This window comes from Haplochromis burtoni, unplaced genomic scaffold (genome assembly GCF_018398535.1).
Source record: "Haplochromis burtoni strain Fernald_Lab_line unplaced genomic scaffold, NCSU_Asbu1 Contig_64, whole genome shotgun sequence".
Taxonomy (NCBI): Eukaryota; Metazoa; Chordata; class Actinopteri; order Cichliformes; family Cichlidae; genus Haplochromis; species Haplochromis burtoni.
In genome coordinates, this window is record NW_024582425.1 from 1,038,757 (window position 1) to 1,057,236 (window position 18,480).

Here is an 18,480-nt window from a genome sequence, read left to right on the forward strand (position 1 = left end):
TGAATTTTGGCAAAACTCTGAGAACTGCAGCTCTAGCATCTATATGTTGTCATTTTGAATTATCATGTTTTGGTGCTTTTTATGGATTTAATTACATTTTGTATCCATCCACCTGATCTCTCTTCAATATTGTCTTTATCACAAAGAACGTTTAATCCAGAGGAAAACATTTGCCACTCGATCTGTCCTACTGGATACTCGCATTTTCCTTCAAAGTTCTGCGTTTCTGTCCTTCCCTAAAAGCTCGGTCTCACTCACTGTTTACTTCAGCTCCAAACAAGGTGACTGAAAGGGGCCCTTGGTGTAAAAGATCTATATTTAAAACTCAAAATATTTCAGTAGAAGAATTTATCAGTAGGTCTTGCTTTCAAACTGTTTCTCATCTGGTATACTTTTGACTCCGTTACTCCTGCTGTGACTACCAGGTAGTTTTCCTGAGTGCTGCCTACGTCTTTAATTCATCACAGTCTGAAACCATAAACTTCTCTTGAGGAGGAGGAGGACCTGTGGTGGCCACTGTGTGGTGGGGCTACAAAATTCCCTACTGGATATTGACGGTGTTAATGCTTTTTTCATATATTGATTTGTTTTTCATTATAGATTAATATGGAAGGGCAATATGGCCAAAAATATTTATCACCATTATCACGCACCGGATTATAAGGGGCACTGTCGATTTTTCTGAAAATAAAAGGATTTTAAAAGCGACGTATTTTCAGAAAAACACTGTAATAACGACGGCCCGCTTACATGCTCTACCTAAAATTGTGCTTTGGTGTGTATCTGACAGACGAAAGCCAAACCAGCTCCACATCACTGAAGTTGCAGCATTTTCACAAACCAATTCTGGTTCATCTGTTTCATTCAACTATTTCACCCTTCTCATTCTCCGTCGCCGCCATGCTTTTTCTGCCATGTGCGTATGAAAACAAAGGCACTGCGCATGCGCGGTTCACCCATATTCTACCACAATATTTCATTTTCTTATCATTGCCTAAGGTTATAATGGTATTACCATACCATGAACGGTATGATATGGCCCAGCCCTATAGATTAACATTAAAATTAATCTTAAATGGCATGTTTTTTATGTTCAATAACTGCATAATACTTTCAAAAAAGTTAACAAATAATATTAAGATTGCATATTAAGACTCAACACCATGCCCCTCCAGCTGTTCAGCTAATATCTGTCCACTTTTTGTTCCCCAGTTCCAGCAGGCTAAATTATTCCCTACTCTTTATTTCCTCAACCCAGAAACAATGGTTGCCACATTCTTCACTGGTACTAATTTACCATGAATGCAGGTTAAATTAAATCTAATTTCAAAATAAAAACAAAGCTGAGCTTTGCCACACCTAAAAACTGATTTCTGAAAAAAGCAAACAGATAAAAGCACTTTTTTTTTAATATATATGTAGCATAAAATCTCTCAGATCTGTGGCAGAGCTGGGATGGTGTGGAGTCCTATTATGGTAAGACAAACAAAAACGACTGAAACAAAAACATCGAGCTGCCCTCATTGCTGTAAATTTCCATCTCGCACTCTCCAAAAGCCTTCACTTCTTATTACTCGCTCAGCAACATTGTTTGCAAACCACGAGTTATGAACCACGTTTTCCTCTGGCCTGAAACTACAGAGCAGTCTGACTGTCTACACTAACAGACATGCAGAGAATTGATCATTTGTAGGAAAGAAATGCTGTATGAATACTGGTCAAATGATTTATTTTTTTTTAAAAGATATGTAAAAGGAAAAGCAGCATTACAACAAAATGAGGAGATTTCTACATATGACTGGCTAATCTGGTTCCAGATGTCTGAATCATCATTCACACGATTTTTTTTTTCTTAGCACACATATCTTTGCATTGATTATTCTCAAAGCTGGCTTTTGACTTCAGCTCAATGATGCAACTTGCAAAAGTCTGCAACTTTCCTAAGGCCATTCAAGACTGTTTAAGAAAATACCTTTAAGAAAGACACTTTTTTAAGTGCAATAAATTAATATGTTAAATAATCGACATTACAATTCTGTCCAATTGTGACAGAATTCAGTAAAGCTATGCCTCATTCTCGTGCTTCTGTAATTCTACTCTACAACTGTGATCCCTCATCTAATTTGTTTGTCTGTAAAAAGCTAAATAAATAACAGCTGATGCATTTTTACAGTACAGATGCAAATACTAATGTTTTCCACTCCTGCCTGAATGGACACTGGCAAAGTAAAGCACTGAGATTAAGTTAAAGGCAAAAAATAAGTGAGTTGTTAGTTAAGTGAAGCCACTTCTTTAGGCAGAACAGGTTCTGAGTTTTGACTTTTGGTAATGCTGATATTTACATTTGCATCACAGGTTGTGCTTTTTCTTTCTCACTGAAACCCTGTGAAGGGGGAGATTCAACGCCTCATGTTTTTCCTCTGCAAGGTTTCTTTGATTGTGTGAAACTCAAGCTTTGCTCTACATTTAAGAGACAAAGAAGCTGTCACACAAAGAATGAGGATAGTATGCTTTACCTAAATAATGTTGAGACTTCACCAGATGAGGATGGCCGAGTTGTTCCCCTCTAATGGTCAGTATGTGATAAAACACAGTGTCTAGAAATGTGCCTGTTCTATTTTTGTTCAATCACATAAACCTTTCCTGTGATCTCAGCAAATGCACAACACACCCTCTCCGCCTGGCAAAACCACATGAGTAATGAGATAAAGGGCATAAGGTAAACAAACAGGGTGAGGCGATGTGGCTGGTGGGAGTCGAAGCAGGAGTGACAAGTGTGACTAAGTGCTTCATCTCCACCACAGAGGGATGGTGGGATAGAAAGAAAAAACTTCCAGTCTTTGGACAGAGCAGTGAGCACTAGCAGCTAAAGCTAGACTGATGAGCCGGCCAGATTACTGCAGTTCCATCTGCTTCGGTGTACACACCTGCCAATAAGTGACTACAGCAGAAGTGCAGAAATGACTAATTAGGTCTGATGCACCTCAGAAAAACACTCTTCACAATACAAAAACACAACACCATCGTTAACAGCACATGAACCAGTTCTCCAGCCGGTTCATATGCAGACCACCAGAGCAGTCAGCAGCAGTCTGAAACACTGGCTGATTGGGACTGATTGGGACTAGATCCTCTAGCACCGGTACCAAAAAAAAGAAGATTTATTCATAACACACGTGAAAAGACCCAGGAAAACAGAGTTAATGATAAAAACGATAACAAAATAACGCTGAAAACCCTGAAAACCATACATTTCACACCTGAGCCTCAACTCTCGCGGCCCGGTACCAAACGACTCACGGACCGGTACCGGTCCGAGGCCCGGCGGTTGGGGACCGCTGCTCTATGGGAAAGCAGCTTAATGGAACAGAGGACAACATCATCAGCAACCTGACTAGACCAGGAATAGGTGTTTAGCAGACACCAAACTAAAAACACACAAACAACAAAACAAAAACAAAACAAAACAAAACACATAAGCACGTACTTCCCTGGTTCCTACTATACTTGCATGGTTCATCCAAGTGAAGTGTATCTGTGGATAACTCTGGTATCAATCTGGATTTTTATTTTTGGATTGAGTCCTGACTCAATATATAAGCATGACTGGTCACACACTTAGAAAACTAGGAATTTTCCTTTTACATCTGGTTATTTGATCAACAAAAGTATTCTTGTTTTTTAAATTACAATTAAAAGGCTAAAACCTTGATATATAAATGATATATCCAGGAAAAACCCTGTCAGTGATCTTTATTAGCTTAAATAACACAATACTACTCAGGCCATCCTGGCAGCTAACAAGGGGACTTTAGAGAGATACTTTAGGAAATACTTGTATAGCCACATGACTGATGTGCTCAAGTCTCAATCACTCTTTTGTTGTCTGACTTGTCAGTCACAGTAAGCTCTGAATTGTCTGCAAGGCGTAGGCATAGCATACTGTCCTTAAAAAACAGCCACATGCATATAAACAGAGCAGAGCAATGGCTTTCTTGTGATTCCTTCTCAGTGAGTCGAAGCCAGTTTTTAAGTGCTTCAGAAACAGGGTGGATACGCTGTGAACAATCAATCACAGTAAACACCAACCATGCTGCTGAAGGAAGCCAGCAGAAAGAAAAACAAAGGTGTGGTGAGATGGCTGTCCTTCAGCTGTCTGAATCTGTGGAGTGCTGTAATCTGGTTACTGACTGAGCTCAGTCAGCCTACACTGGCTCATTACATAAGAAAGCTACAGCTGGGAAGGAGGCTGATCATTGCCTGGCTGAGGAATGGAGGAAAATCGAGATCTTCACCTAGGTCTTCCAAAGTTGCCCTCGTATGAAGGGTGCAGCACAATGGCTCTGCTGCTTGTGTATAGGAAGTGCTGCTTCAGTCTCCTCAACATAATAAGTAGAAGGCTTAAAAGAACAGAATGGCTTTATCAGACAACAGTCTTGGACAAGAAAATGCACTGCAAAGCAAACAGAGCGCAGCGCGGTGCAAAATCCTCTCATTATATTGCAATATCCTTCTATAGGGCCGGGCAATGCTTTCTTTTGCGACTACGTTGACCTCATCTTCAAGGGCAAATGGATGCATCATAGGAATAGTGTAGGCACATCACTTTCCAAGGGCTTGTATAATGCCGAAGCACTGCAGAAACAGCCTCAAGCTAATGCTAGGCTGCCGCAGACATGGTCTGCATCAATTCTCATTTTCCCTTAATTCATTTATGAAGCACTTTTAACTAATTTACTATCACTGAAGAGAAAAAAAACAGTTTCACAATTCAATTACAATATTTAGGACTTTAAACTGCTGCATTCTCAGGGAGAGACTTATGGTTTCAGTTGCTATTGGGTTACATCTCAGAAATCAATAGAGTAAATTTGAGTGTGCCTATTGCCTTGGACAAAAGGAAATATGCTAGCAAGCTGGTCATTGGAGAAAAATCAATAATCCCACTGAACTACAGCTCAGGGGGAAATGCACAGGCATGTTGCTGACATATGAATTATGGGGACTAGCGGACCAGTTCAAGTCCATTAGCAAAAAAGAAAAGAAAAAGCTTCTTCATCAGACTCAGACAGTGTCTTTTGTCTTAAAAACAGCAAAAACACTGTTGTAGCTGCAGGAAAGATGGGTTATAGTCTTTCCAAATAAGGTTATTGATTTTATTTAGAGGCACACTACTCTGATATGTCGATACGTTCTGATACTGCCTTAAAAAGTTATATGAGATGCCATGACAATGAACCAATCTACAGAGGTGATCTAATCAATACAATCCTACTTTGTATCTTTAGTCCACTGGCTGCAGTAAGGACAGCCAAAATAGCAAGGAGGACCAACGATTTAGAGTTTCAAGCTCATTTGCCAACAACTTTTTGTAATGTCTTTGCAGTACTTTGTGATTTAACTGCAAAATGTGCCAGCACAACCAAGCTTCAGCTTTCAGCACCTGCTCAGGGTCTGTAACAATTTGCAGTATGATGTTGAATGTAAATCTAAAGAATCTAATAATGATTAAAACTAAAGAAGTATCCGAACCACATTTCCCCCTCATTCTGTTTAGGAGACTTCAGTTGTTGTTGTTTTCACAGCCAGCAGTACTTGGTAAAAGTCCAGGCCTGTAAGACCGCTATATACTGATATAAAGTCCCGACAGGTGCAAAGGTGCGAGGTCCAGATCAACGCTTCTTGTTGCCTTAATTATCTGTTAGTTTCTTTTACAACACTGGCAAAGCAATGTTTAAATCGAGTCCAGCATTTGGGTAAATATAATAATCATAAAATACACTTTTAGTTGATCAAATGAGCAGAAAGAACAGTTAAATGAATACACTTCAACAAATTAACTATATGCAGACCAATCATGCTTTCATGTACAGTCACGACCCAAAGACCCATTTTGATCCAAGAAAAAAAGAAGAAGCTGATTCGCGTAAACAAGAATGATTCAGTGAGGAATCCAGCTTTTTAATGTAAATCTAGTACTGGATCAGTATTGGATCAGAAAGCCAACGTATGAGAACTGAAAAAGCTGGATAGCTGCATTCCTACTTATTTTTCTTCCACTTGGCTTGTCTCTGCAAGAGTACGCTGCAAGAAGTGTCAGGTCTAACGAATGTTTACAAACAAGTCAGGAATTTAAAAAATTAAACAAAGTAGGCGAGATGAGCCTCCCTGCAAGGAAAATAAAAACACATTTCAACCCTGCTGGCTTAGCCACCATCTGCGGGCGTCTGTGTGTGTAATGCGTAAGACAACACCACCATCCCAAATGCACACACAGCTGATGTCAGAGATTCCACACCATGCCCGCCCTCTCCAGGCCGTGCCACCTGAGCTGGATGAGTCCAAAAGCTGTCCAGTCATCAAACAAAAAATATGCAAAGTCTAATGTCCCTCTCACAGCCTGCCCATCCCATTTGCTGGCTCAGAAACAGGCAAACCTGATCCATGTGAACCTCTGTTTTTTCCCCTGGATGAGTGCTCAAGGCAAAACAAGGTGAAGAAAACAGGATTTACTTACAGATCATTTGATCACAGTTTTCACATTTGGGTTGCAGACTGCAGCCGTTTTAAACTTCATGACTGAACCAAGAAATTCCTCAAGTTTATCTGGTCTAAAAATAGTGCGACACTGGTAATAAGGGGGAGAAAAACACATTCACAGACATTTAGGTCAACTATTAGCATTGTTCATGAAAACAGGGTCCGTGAATGTCCATTACACAGCTGCGCACTTGTTCTGAGTGTCTATCTTTACATCTAAACCAGAGCAATAACAACTGTGTAAGCACCACCACCATTGCAAACAGAGAGTTACCATCTAATCCGAGCTGCCAGAATTAGAGCATCCTCCTGTTTCAGATAGCCTAAAAATAATCCACTCCTAATCACAGTTTAAACATAGAAAGTCTGCACAGTCGAGAGCTCAAAAACAGCTGATGGCTAAGATTTAAACACTGTCGGGGACAAAACCCAAGGAACGTGTAATGCTTCAATCAGACACAATCAAATCAGTGACATCATCTTCTCCTTCTGAAAGCAAGAAACCCTTTATCATTCAGAGCTAATTTTCATTAACAAAAACCATTTATGTTTTTTGAAAGTGCACTGTTCTTAGGACTCATCATTCTCTGGTCCTTAAGCTGACTGAAACACAAAACACCAGTTAGCATTAGAAGGTTTTTAGAGAGTGGATGACCTAATAAGCTAGAGTATGCTTAGGTTTCCTTTCCTTTGTATGAATGCATGTCTTCAGAGTTTCCTGTTTAAAAAGAAAAGTCGCAATTAATGCTTGTCAAAGACCTCTTTAGCAAAAAAAAAAGGCCTAACAATACCAAAATGATCTATTATTTTTGGACTTTTCCTTTTCCTATAAAGAGCTTTCAAGATGGGAACATAACCACGCAACAATACACTGTAATATTCCTTACCACAATATACATTTCCTTTTTTTCAACCACACATTACAGTAAAGCTGTTTTCTTTGGATTTTGGTCCGGTCCTAAATACAACCTCTACAAATGTAATATCTACAGCAAGTTTTATGACTGTATTTACTTGATTTTCAGATTTTTTATGTCAAACAGCTAGCTTGGTTTCAAATCTGTACAGGTACAATGCACAGACACTGACATCTGCTAATTAGTGGTTAATTATTAAACTGTCAAAATGGCAGAATTTAAGTAATCTAAGAGGAGGGACCAGCAACCAAATTTCAGGCAGGAGGTAAAAAGTAGTGAGATTACACACATTTTGGTGTTATTTGCTGTTCATGCATGGTAAACTGTTGCTTTTAAAAGACTTTAGCATAAGTTTTGGTCAGAAACCAACACGTTGCATGTATACAAAAAGCAGTTAAGTGTATGACCTTTTGTGTTAGACTTGAGGCAACACTACCCTGTTGATATACATGCACCACGCAAGTAAGCACGAAGTGCATGTAGTGTATGTAGTCTGCACACAGAGGCGTTCTGATTGAGGTACAGTGATGGTTTAGGACAAAATGTCTCCTGGTCAGTGGAAAGCTTCAACTTTTTCTTCAGCCAGACGTAAACTCTTGCTGATATTCACTGGAGCAAAGTAATAATAGCCAAGTCCAGCCAGCTGAAATGGGCAGTATTAGCTTCTGAACACAAGTGTTTATCAAAGTGTCTGAGAGCTGATGTCATCGTGTAGCAGAGCATGTAGCAGAGATGTTTGACTTCACTTAGTCCACTTTCCTCTAAAATACTGCTCTGAATGCCACAGCATGAATCACCCGACTCACATATCAGTGGACAAGAACAAGAAACGTGAGCGCTGATTTTTATATAATGGATACAGTGGCATCAACAACTTCTCGATGAAAATAAACAAGCACACATTTTCCTCTTTAACAGGATATGCCTTAACTGACAGCAGCAAGTGATTTCTGATCCATGGTCATTAAGGTTCTGCCTGAATGGTCATTTTACATAAATTTAGAAAACTAAATATGTACAAAACCAGTAAGAAAACAAAGGAAAAAGTTTAATCATTTAATTCTTTAAATCCACAAGAACGTCTTGACTCAAATATTCCAAAAACAAAAAAGTAGGCCATCCTTAGCAGATGAACCTTTTCACTTTTAGTAACTAAGTTTTGACAAATAATTAATAGATTAACCAAGAAAATAACTGATTAGTTTAACTGTACCTGTACATGTGTTATCATGAAATTAATATAGTAACATGTAGCATTAATGCTGAGATAGTTATGATTACTAATTTACATACAGGTGCAGGCCAATCTTTATTTCCTCCTTTCCTGTCCATTATGATGGTTTACTAGACCTCAGAGGGTCCTAGGCTATGCCCGGGGCATGTCTCTGCAGTCAGGCCCAGTAATCACCAGTCAAGGAGCGATAATTAACAACCCCACATGAAGCAGGCGGCTATGGAAAAGGGCTTTAGGGGACTAGAAGTGGCATTCCCACATACCACACAGAGACCACACTGCTTTGTGCACGGGGTCAGTGCGATGGGTGACTGAAACAGCAGAAAATGTAATGAGGGTATTTGATCCTCAAAGTGAGAGGGGGAAGTGGAAGCTAATCTGCCATCAATGCATTACTGGTTCAGAGGCGCACACAAAAAGAAACCCAAAATAAGACATTAAGAATGATGACCCCTGCATGACTTCATGGAAGTCTGTGCTCTGCAGACCAAAAGAGGTGCACAGACACACAAATGCTGGTCCAGTGCTGCTGAACATCCGGCGAGAAATGCTGCTGTGCCTCTGAAGGACATCAGCACAGAGACTGATGGATAAATTGCTTCCTGCAGCTGTCATCCTAAACTCTAAACCGGTTTACAAAAGTCCTCAGCTGGCCTTGGTGGACTCAGTGATTTGTATTCTTTGTGAAGAAGCACAAGCCTCTGCATCCATCTTAAAACTGCCTACCTAAATATTCTAAAGGCTGGAAATTTTCACAGTAAATAACAAAATGTGTGTTTTGCCTCTAGAAAATTAATTAAGATGATTACAATAACAGCACAGGATTCCCTGCTGCATGACCCTGTACCTGTGGGTCCTACCCAAGTGAAGTGAATGTGAATGCAAGCACTTCTACACAATAACACATACTACAGTGTTTGAGCTGTGATTATTGACCAAAGGTGATAAGTCTAAAGTTGTTTTGGCAAGCCTAACAAATCTTAAAGATGACTAATATCACCTCCTCTGTTGCTTTGATCCGTGCATTAATTTTAAAATAAACTGGCAATATTTGATGTTACAGGGATGACACTGATGCCAAAATATCCTTTTTGCTTCATGTCTAAACAATTAGTATTGCATAATTCACATTTAAAAGGCAAGTGAGATGACTACTGCTTTCATTTGCATATCAACCCTCAAGGAATACAAGACATTTCTTACACTCCAACTTGATCTTCGGCTGCGCCATTTTAAAATTAAGCACATTCGTTCCAGTCCTGCAATACAAAAACTGCTGTAAATAAAAGAGCTTAGAAACTGCTTAATACAAGAAACAAAATGGATCTGTGACTTGCAAGTACAATACCTACAACAGTGAAGATCTACTAAATCAGGCTGAATGTGAAGCCAACCAAGCCCTGCCCGATCTAAAGCCAGCGGCTAAACAAGCACCAGCCTCTGCAGGCATGCAGCACTAATGCTCATGTGAATCCCCACGTGCTGCAGGCCAGTCGCTATACACAGCAGGGTGACTTCACGTCACACCCCATATGATGTCATCCTGGGGGAACAGGCTCCTCATTAGGGCTGTGTGTGGGATTACTCCTGATGTCCTGGATCAACGAGGCAGAGCAGGAGACGATAATGTCCCCTAGTCTGCACAAGAAAAGGCACATGCCCAATAATATGCTTTGAAATAAACATTAATCTCAAAGAACATGTTGAGTGATTTACTACAACTGCCGAATTTACCAAACTGAACATCCACTTAAAGACACTGATGCTGATCAATGAGTCCAGCTTTACTGCCACCCACCTTACAGTTAGGGTTGTTCTAGCTGTGAAGGACAGAATTTAATAGAAATCACCTCACTTGTTACGAGTTTGTTTCAGTATTTCAGACAGCTGCCAACCTAAACACCAGAATCCGTCAGTCAGAAGTCCTCATTTGGTCCTGATGGAGTCCTGTTAACCTTTAGATTTTGTGGAACAGTCAACTAAATGATCTCTGGTCTCACTAGTCAGCAGCAAAAATAATAGCTGGTTAAACTAATTATCCATATTTCAATAATGTGCAACCCCAGTTAACGTTTGTTTCTAAATCACTATGACACCACCTGCCTCTGTGCCTTTCTGTGATCTAACAATGTAAACTACCAGGTGGAATTGGGCTGTGCGATATGACCAAAATCTCATATCCCAATATTAAGACATCCACCGTCCCGATAACGATATAAATCACAAAAATTTTACATTTTCTGAAAATTCTGTGAATCTCGGGCAGCTCGACTTGCAGGAAGTGTTTCCAGCTGGGCGTCGTGTACCTGGAGTCGAGTGTTTTAACCGATGCATGAAACGATACATTTTTAGACATAAGTTGTAACGGCCGCCGTTTTCTTTGTGAGTATTTATTACACGGCGTGCTGCGGGGAAAAGCCTGTTCTAACGTTTGAGTCTAAGGTTTATTTTTTAGCACCTGACGGCTCTTTTTTGCTTCTCATCCGTAAATAGTCTGCATGCTCTTTCACGTGATTCAGTTTATTTTGGAAAGTCTCAACAGGATCTTGAGCTTTATTGTGAAAACTTTGTGGAAAATAAGCAGACACGTGATGGTTTTACTGTCGTTGTTGCTAACGTCAACGAATAAAAAGAGCCGCTTGTCCGTCAGTCGTGTGGTTATATTAAATATAAAGAGAGAACTTTAAGAAATGAATATAGCCACTACAGTGACCATCAAAACCATGAAAAAATATTGCCGTAAACAGTTTATTTTGCGACACCACGATACAAACGATAGTGTAAAATACAACGATAGATGTTTTTATATCATCATCCGATATATATCGTTATATCGAACAGCCCTAAGGTGGAATACAGGACACATGACTGCTGCATGAACCAGCATGGTTCTGCAGTACTTTAAAGTCCAAAATTAACTAATGACTCAAAAAGATAAATATGGTACAGATTAAAACGGGCCAATGTATTTAATTCACTTCTATGTTGGTCTGTGTTAACCATGCATCAGCTGCAGTGCACCAGCTCCTTCAGAAGTCCAAACAATCCAGAAGACTTTAAAATGTCTGAAGTTTCATACACGCACACAGCGTACAAATAGGGCAGTCATTTCAAACTATTTTTCTAAACTTGGCTTTGGATGATATTATAGCGAGTACACAAGCCCCACCCACACACTGTTAAAGCCTTTTGCTTACCATGAACAGCCAAAAGAAGAGAAAACAGGACAATAAAACAACTGAGGATTTTTTGAAACTGTGACTCATGCAAAGCTACCCTTGCAGAGTCAAAGAACAAAACCATGTAGCTAGAAATGAGCATAATAAACTTCCTCAAAGACCAATCGGCTGAAAACATTTATTCCTATCATAAAGGAAAAAGTTGTATCTGCAACAATAGATAAAACAACCACTGCTTAAAAAGTGAAAGACAAATACCACTGTGGTGATGACAGATAAGACTGTGAGGTTCTGGCAAGTACAGCTGTAATAAATTCTTGAGTCTGGTGTGGTACAGTGATCAAAGTAAGTGATACAACAAGCTTTCGTTACCACAGCTTTTCTCATGGGAGTGGCAGCCCATGCTGTATTGGATTATAGTTTTTCAGGTGGAACAAATAAAACTGTTACACCTTAGTTTGCGTTGGCCTCTATTCTATCAACCGCATGAATTAACTAAACACAGACCGGGCATAATCCTGCTATCCACAACTTAACATGGGTGTAGAGTGGAGACCTGGAACATGGGGTGAGGACCTGTGTGGCCAGCATCTATTTACTGATATTTTTTTAACTTATATCATCTGATATGTAAAAAGTTTCAACCTGTGTATCAGTGACATCCCTAAGTTGCACTTGTAGCCTAAGAACAATTTTGTATTTAATATATGTATATGTCAATGCTGCTCAAATACCTGCTTAAAATGAGTTTTTGTAAGTATGCACTGTATTTTGGCCACTTAATAAATAAAACCTTTTTTTTTTTCTCAAATGCAAGACAAACCTTTACTGTTACATATACCAGCTGAAATGTCATCTCATAGTCGCTATGCTGTTTTTCTACATTTAGTATTTTGCTGGGTGAATTTAAAATAATAATTATAAATTATATTACCACTAAGTATTTTTATTTAAATATAAATTACATTTATTTTGATTTCAAACTAGCTTTTATTTTAGTGAAATGTCTTATTTGTTTTGATAAAGTGTACTTCACCTTTATGAACTATAAACTGGTCATAGCTATTTTGTTAAAGACTACAGAGTTTCCCCAGTTTGGAGGATAAATCAAATGTATTTTATACTATAGTATAGTGTACTACGGTATATAGTGAGTGTCAACAGATGCCTGATTTTTGTGTTTTTCTTTACACAAATAAAAATATTTTACTTATAAACAAACGAAGAAACGGTATAAAATGACAAATTTTGGACTCAAACATGCATGTTTTCAAAGTAAAGCAGCTGCTGGCACCCAGGTAAGCACCTCAGTTCATAGTATCTACCCATCCTGGACACAAATGGCCCTGGGCACTGGCTAGCTGCTGTGTCACAAGACTGGCAGGCAACCAGCCATGGTGGGGAGGGTGGGGCTGCAAAGAGTTTTATGAGTTGCTGTCTGGACATGGAGACCTCTTAGAGACAAGCCACCTATTGATCCTCGTGTCGCTGTGGCAGTGCAGAGACTAAAACTGTTTTTTGCCTTTTATCTTATCCCCTTCCTGTGTTTCTAAATAGTGCTACTTAAAGATATAAGAGCACAGATGGATGTGGGTTTTAAGTCTTTTTTGGAAATCTGCAAAGAGTCCAAACAAAACAAGGCTTAGTTCATGCCTTACCACCAGTGGGACACGCACACTTAACAGGAAAAAAATCATCTGGTTGTCCTACTAACCTCATCTACTTACTTATTAATCTGACCGTGTTTTCCTGTGGGAGTAGGCCAAACGGGCCTGGCCGTGTAACTGACACTGCACCGCTGACAGTGAGCAGCTGTTTGGGGGAACTCAGTGAGAGGAAAATTTAAATTTTCATACCCTCTGCATGGCTGAAACAGACAGGTTAGCTTGTATAACATTATATTCACTAAGACAGCCACAAAGGATATTCAGCAAAATAAGTGTGTGACACATGTTTACAGCACTCTCACACTAACTGGCACAAAACCTTAAAGTCATACAGAAAGTCAAACAAGTTCAACTGGCTGTTCGTCATGTGAAGTATAAATCAAGAGTCACTGCTGCTCTGTCTTTATTGCCACATGTAACTGCAAAACAGTGTGCAAATAAGCCCATGAGCATCAGCTCATAAAACTTCATGTTGCCAGAGTCATGACAAACCCTGTTACACAGGTAATATAAGTGTCTAGTTACAACTCATCATTTTGGATGACAGCAGGGCATGCAATGCTTCAGAAGGTGAAAAAGCTCATGTCCCACTCCACACAGTTTTGTAATCGTTCATTAACAATAAAAGAGCTTGCAAACTAAATTTGAGTGAGATACAGTTTAGCACGCTGGCTCAAACAAAGCCTTTGTTAATATGAAGGTAAGCGCGACTGCTTTGTACTGAGTTTAGGTAAAAGGTCTTTGGTTGATATAAATGTAAGCATTGTCCTGTTATTTTTTGATAAAGCAAAATGCATTTTAAAGTTAGCCAAACTAAAACCAACTTTAGAAAAAAGCAATTAAAAACATTTTAGCCCCGGTCTTGGTGATTTCCTTTCGAGAACAAAACCTCTTGAATGGGCACCATCACCATCAGTGTCACTGTGACCCGAGGCTACTGTGAACTCCCAACCACATAACATTTGAATCCTGTTAAGAGATCTGATGCATATGATACACTGCAGATTACAAGCCACATATTTAAATTTGGATCAACCAAATTCAAATGGTTCGAGGAAAATCAAAGAGCAATAACTCAGTAATGTTTGTTTTGTTCCGTTCTACTGGATGCAGGCTGAGCTACTGCCTGTTTAGTGCACTGAGAAGGCAATTTAATAGACTGTATACCTGTGCCTATAATCCACATATTTACAAAGCAGCAGAGCACTTTTTGTTTTCAGTCTTCTTTTTTTTTTTTACTTTTACACCCTGCCAGTTTGGAAACTGACTTGCAGTCAGAAGGATGCTACACCCCTCTTAAAATACTCGCCTGAGGTGCTCTCTCTGCTGCTGTATGCATCAATATAGTTCCTTCAAGTGTTGAGGACTTGTATAATGAAACCTGACACAAACCCTCAGAAAAACTGAGCATCATGGTAAATAGTTGCCACCATGAACTGTTGGGCAGCTTTATCACTTTAATTACCAACAGTGAGATAATGGGTGCAAATATGAGGTGTGGTCAAAAACTTCACTGACTGCACCTATGAAAATAAAAAGGTTTAAAATGTTGATAAATGTTCCCTTCATTGCATTCATATTAGTTGACCAATGCAGTAACATATGAATCCCTGTGATTTCATCCTGAATAAAACAAAGTTGTTTTCTTCAAATTACAGACATTGTTAGAAGAAAAAAAAAAAAGGATCATTTAGGTTGTTATCTAACAACTTCTTGGCATAATTTAGTCAGATACATCACGCCCAGTTTTAAAACACTAAGAAGGCAACAATTAAAATGCTCACCTTGAAGTTTATAATCTATATTTTCAACACTTTCTCTTTCTTTACATTTTAAACTACGTAACGAAAAAACAAAATTGAAAAAAAAAAAAATCTCTGTTGAGAAGAAAATCTATTTTTCCACGTTCATGGCCAAAAGTTGGGCTACTTTCGTAATGACGGTTAGCAAAGCTTTGAGAGTGACGCATTTAAACAGGAAGAAGGATTCATGTCTACGGCTTATAAGTTGTCCAGCATAGTCATGCTGACAACCAAGAAAACTAAGCTAAAAAGAAGTGACAACCACTGTAGTTTAATTCTGTTTTTTTTTTAATTAAGCAGTTTGAATAATCAAAATAATGCTGTTGAATTGTAACCATCCTAATGATTCACAAATGTAGACTTCTTGCACCCTTTAGAGGTGAAAAATATTTACTTTATGTATATAGACACAAATCAGTACATATGGGGACTTGAAAATTCAGGGACATGAAAATAAGATTTGGAAATTGATCAAATTAACACACTGAAAGCTGTGATCAAATCAGATCAGATCGAGCTGCAAAAGTCACTCGCAGAAAAGACAAATATTACAGTCAAAGTGCACTGGTAGTTTCATTCAACTTTCCACACTGGTACTGATCAGCAGTTGCTTGTGTGTCCTACATTTCAAGCATCATCCTTCACAGCCACTGGAAACAGTGAGTATGGGTGGAGGGCTGAATGCGTTTCTTTTTCCTACTACACCATACCTAACTTCTCAACGAGCTTCCTCTTCACTGCTGTGTGTTTATTACAGTGTGCGTTTTGTTTTTAATCAAAATCAGCAGTCAAAGCACACCCAGCCTGGCCTTCTGGATGGCTTTGCAAAGCGTGCAAATTTCAGAGAAGACACTTGCAATTCTCTCTGCTTTTACAGACAGAAGTAAAAATACTGGTGTTATTGAGATCCAAAATACATGTGTGAAGGTCATGTGCCTTTAAATAGCCACTATATATTTTAAAATACATGTAACACCAATAGAGTGATGAAATGTGGAAATACTGGTTTTAATTGCACTCCTTTTGCCTAAGAGATCCTTGACTGCTTATCATTTGCTTTTTAAATAGCTTATTAAATGCAAATGTTTTTCCTAAGTACCCATACTTCTTCACACAAAGACATTTTGTGTATATAAAGGATATTATCCAGTGGTTTTATACGTCAAACAAGCTTTGGATCAAAGTGAGCTGTACATACCCTGCTCACTAAAATTACTTTTGACACCCCTGCTGTAGGCCAAATACACTGAAGAACTTGTACCTCTGTCCTACTTTTCATATAGGCTGTCTGTCCTGGTGTCCCGGCAAACAAAAGAGTCCACAACTACAAGACCTAAATAATTCAAGGCAGAGTGCAACCTAATACTTTCTCGCTGTGGTGATGTAGAGAAAAATATGCCAAATAAACCTAGTTCTAGTTTCAGAATGAGTAAAAAGCAGTGAACCCTGTGACCCGTCAGCTCAGGCAGGAGCCTCACACAGAGTTAGATGCTTATTCAGACTCAATAAACCCAGTTGTTTTGGTTAGAAATTGTGGTGTGTGAAGAGCTGGCTCTGGTAATTTCCTGTGAGCTGGTCTTTTAAGTCAATGTTACATCACACATGCACCTTAAATAAAAGGCGGACTCCAATAAGCTGGATCGTGACTAGAAGCTCCCAGAAAAAACGAGATGATGACTTAACTTACTTCCACAGGCAGATGCACAACTACTAAAGAGATCAGCTGAAATTGATATCAGTGTTCACACTGCTTAGCTGACAGCTGAGGCAGTATTCAGAAACCAGTTCTGCTCTGCGCTGAATCCTAACGCTACACACGATGATGGCTTGTCCCCACTGCTGACTCTGAGCCAGCTTTTAATGGCTAGAACTATTCTTTGAAGAAGAAATATCAGGGAACAATAAACATGCTTACATAAACGCATTTGAGGCGTTCAAACGCATGAGGTTCATGCACCGTTCAAACATATCCCACTAACTTTATTCGCACCCATTAGTAATTATAATCGTCCATTTAAAGTCTGCCAGACATGCGCATGAATGCTCACCATAAAGAAGTCCTGTACATTTTTTTCAGTTATTAGAACGAACCGTTACCTTTGGCTAGCAAGTGGCTACTTCAAGCCTGGCTAATCAGCAGCAAGCTAACGGTAGCTTACGTTAACGCTAGGAGCTGGAGTATCCCTCTACTGCTTACCTTTAGCGGCCTCGCAGATGTTGTTTTCATCGTCCCATTCAGTTTTCCAGCAAGTGCCAACTTGTAAGTAGCAAATACGTTTCCAGTACCAACGACTTCTAACTTTTTAGTGTCCTCATATGGAGAACGGTGCGTAAAATCCCAAACCGGACCACCAGCGACAAAGTAATTTCTCCACCACTTACAACAACAACGTCAACCAAAGGTTTCAGACGGCCCCCGAGAGGACTCGGCCAATCAGAGGCGGGAGTTTTCTTTCGTTGACGTTTATCAGAACCAATGGTCGGGCTAGAACATTTTGAGTGACGTTCCCCATTAGAGTAAACACCAAATGAGAACGCCAAACATCCGCCTGCCAATTGGCTGCAAGAAAATGAGAGGCCAGTGGGTTTTTTGTGTCCGCAGCCAATGACAGTGCGGCACTCAGGCCAGAGTGACAGGTGCTTTGGAGTTAACAAAATAGCTGGGGCGTCACCGTGGCCGGGATGAGGTCATCCAGGATGATGTAAACCCTACGTCATTAGCGATGCTAAATAAAACGCAGCAGGGAACACGTCCGACCGTAATCCATCTTTTCTGGAATTGTACAAACACTAATAAGCTGTGACAAAACGTCTACATTTAGCATGGTTAATATTGCTTGCAGCTTAAGAGTTGTTTTTTATAGGTCTCAGTACTTTTCATGACCATTAATGTCAATTTTCGCATGCAAAACGTTTTTTTGTTGTTTTCAAAAATAAATGGAAGTACATGTCAAACTTTTTCTACTCATGAAAGACAAACTTAGTGTTTCGTTAAGATGTTTTAGGGAATAGCTCACCAGGTTTCTTAAAAGACATTTAAAGCTCTTCCTTGCCCTTGAATGATTCATGGGGGATTGTTTAGTGGCTTCCTCTGAAAATAATCAGGTTCAAGGACTGCACTGCAACTGAGTGAAAGAAAAG

At 39.4% G+C, this 18,480-nt stretch overlaps 1 protein-coding gene across 4 annotated transcripts in view; it reads right to left on the reverse strand.

Annotated features, from left to right (window-relative positions):
* otud7b (OTU deubiquitinase 7B) overlaps window positions 1-17,786 on the reverse strand; it is a 42,048-nt gene extending 24,262 nt beyond the window's left edge. Inside the window, exon 1 of one of the 4 annotated variants that reach the window (XM_042221306.1) lies at window positions 17,537-17,786. The gene's annotated coding sequence lies outside the window, so the exon portion shown is untranslated. The remainder of the gene's footprint in view (window positions 1-17,536) is intronic. The other 3 variants (XM_042221307.1, XM_005923685.3, XM_005923686.3) reach the window with 3 other exon arrangements.
* Between the last annotated feature and the right edge of the window lie 694 nt (window positions 17,787-18,480).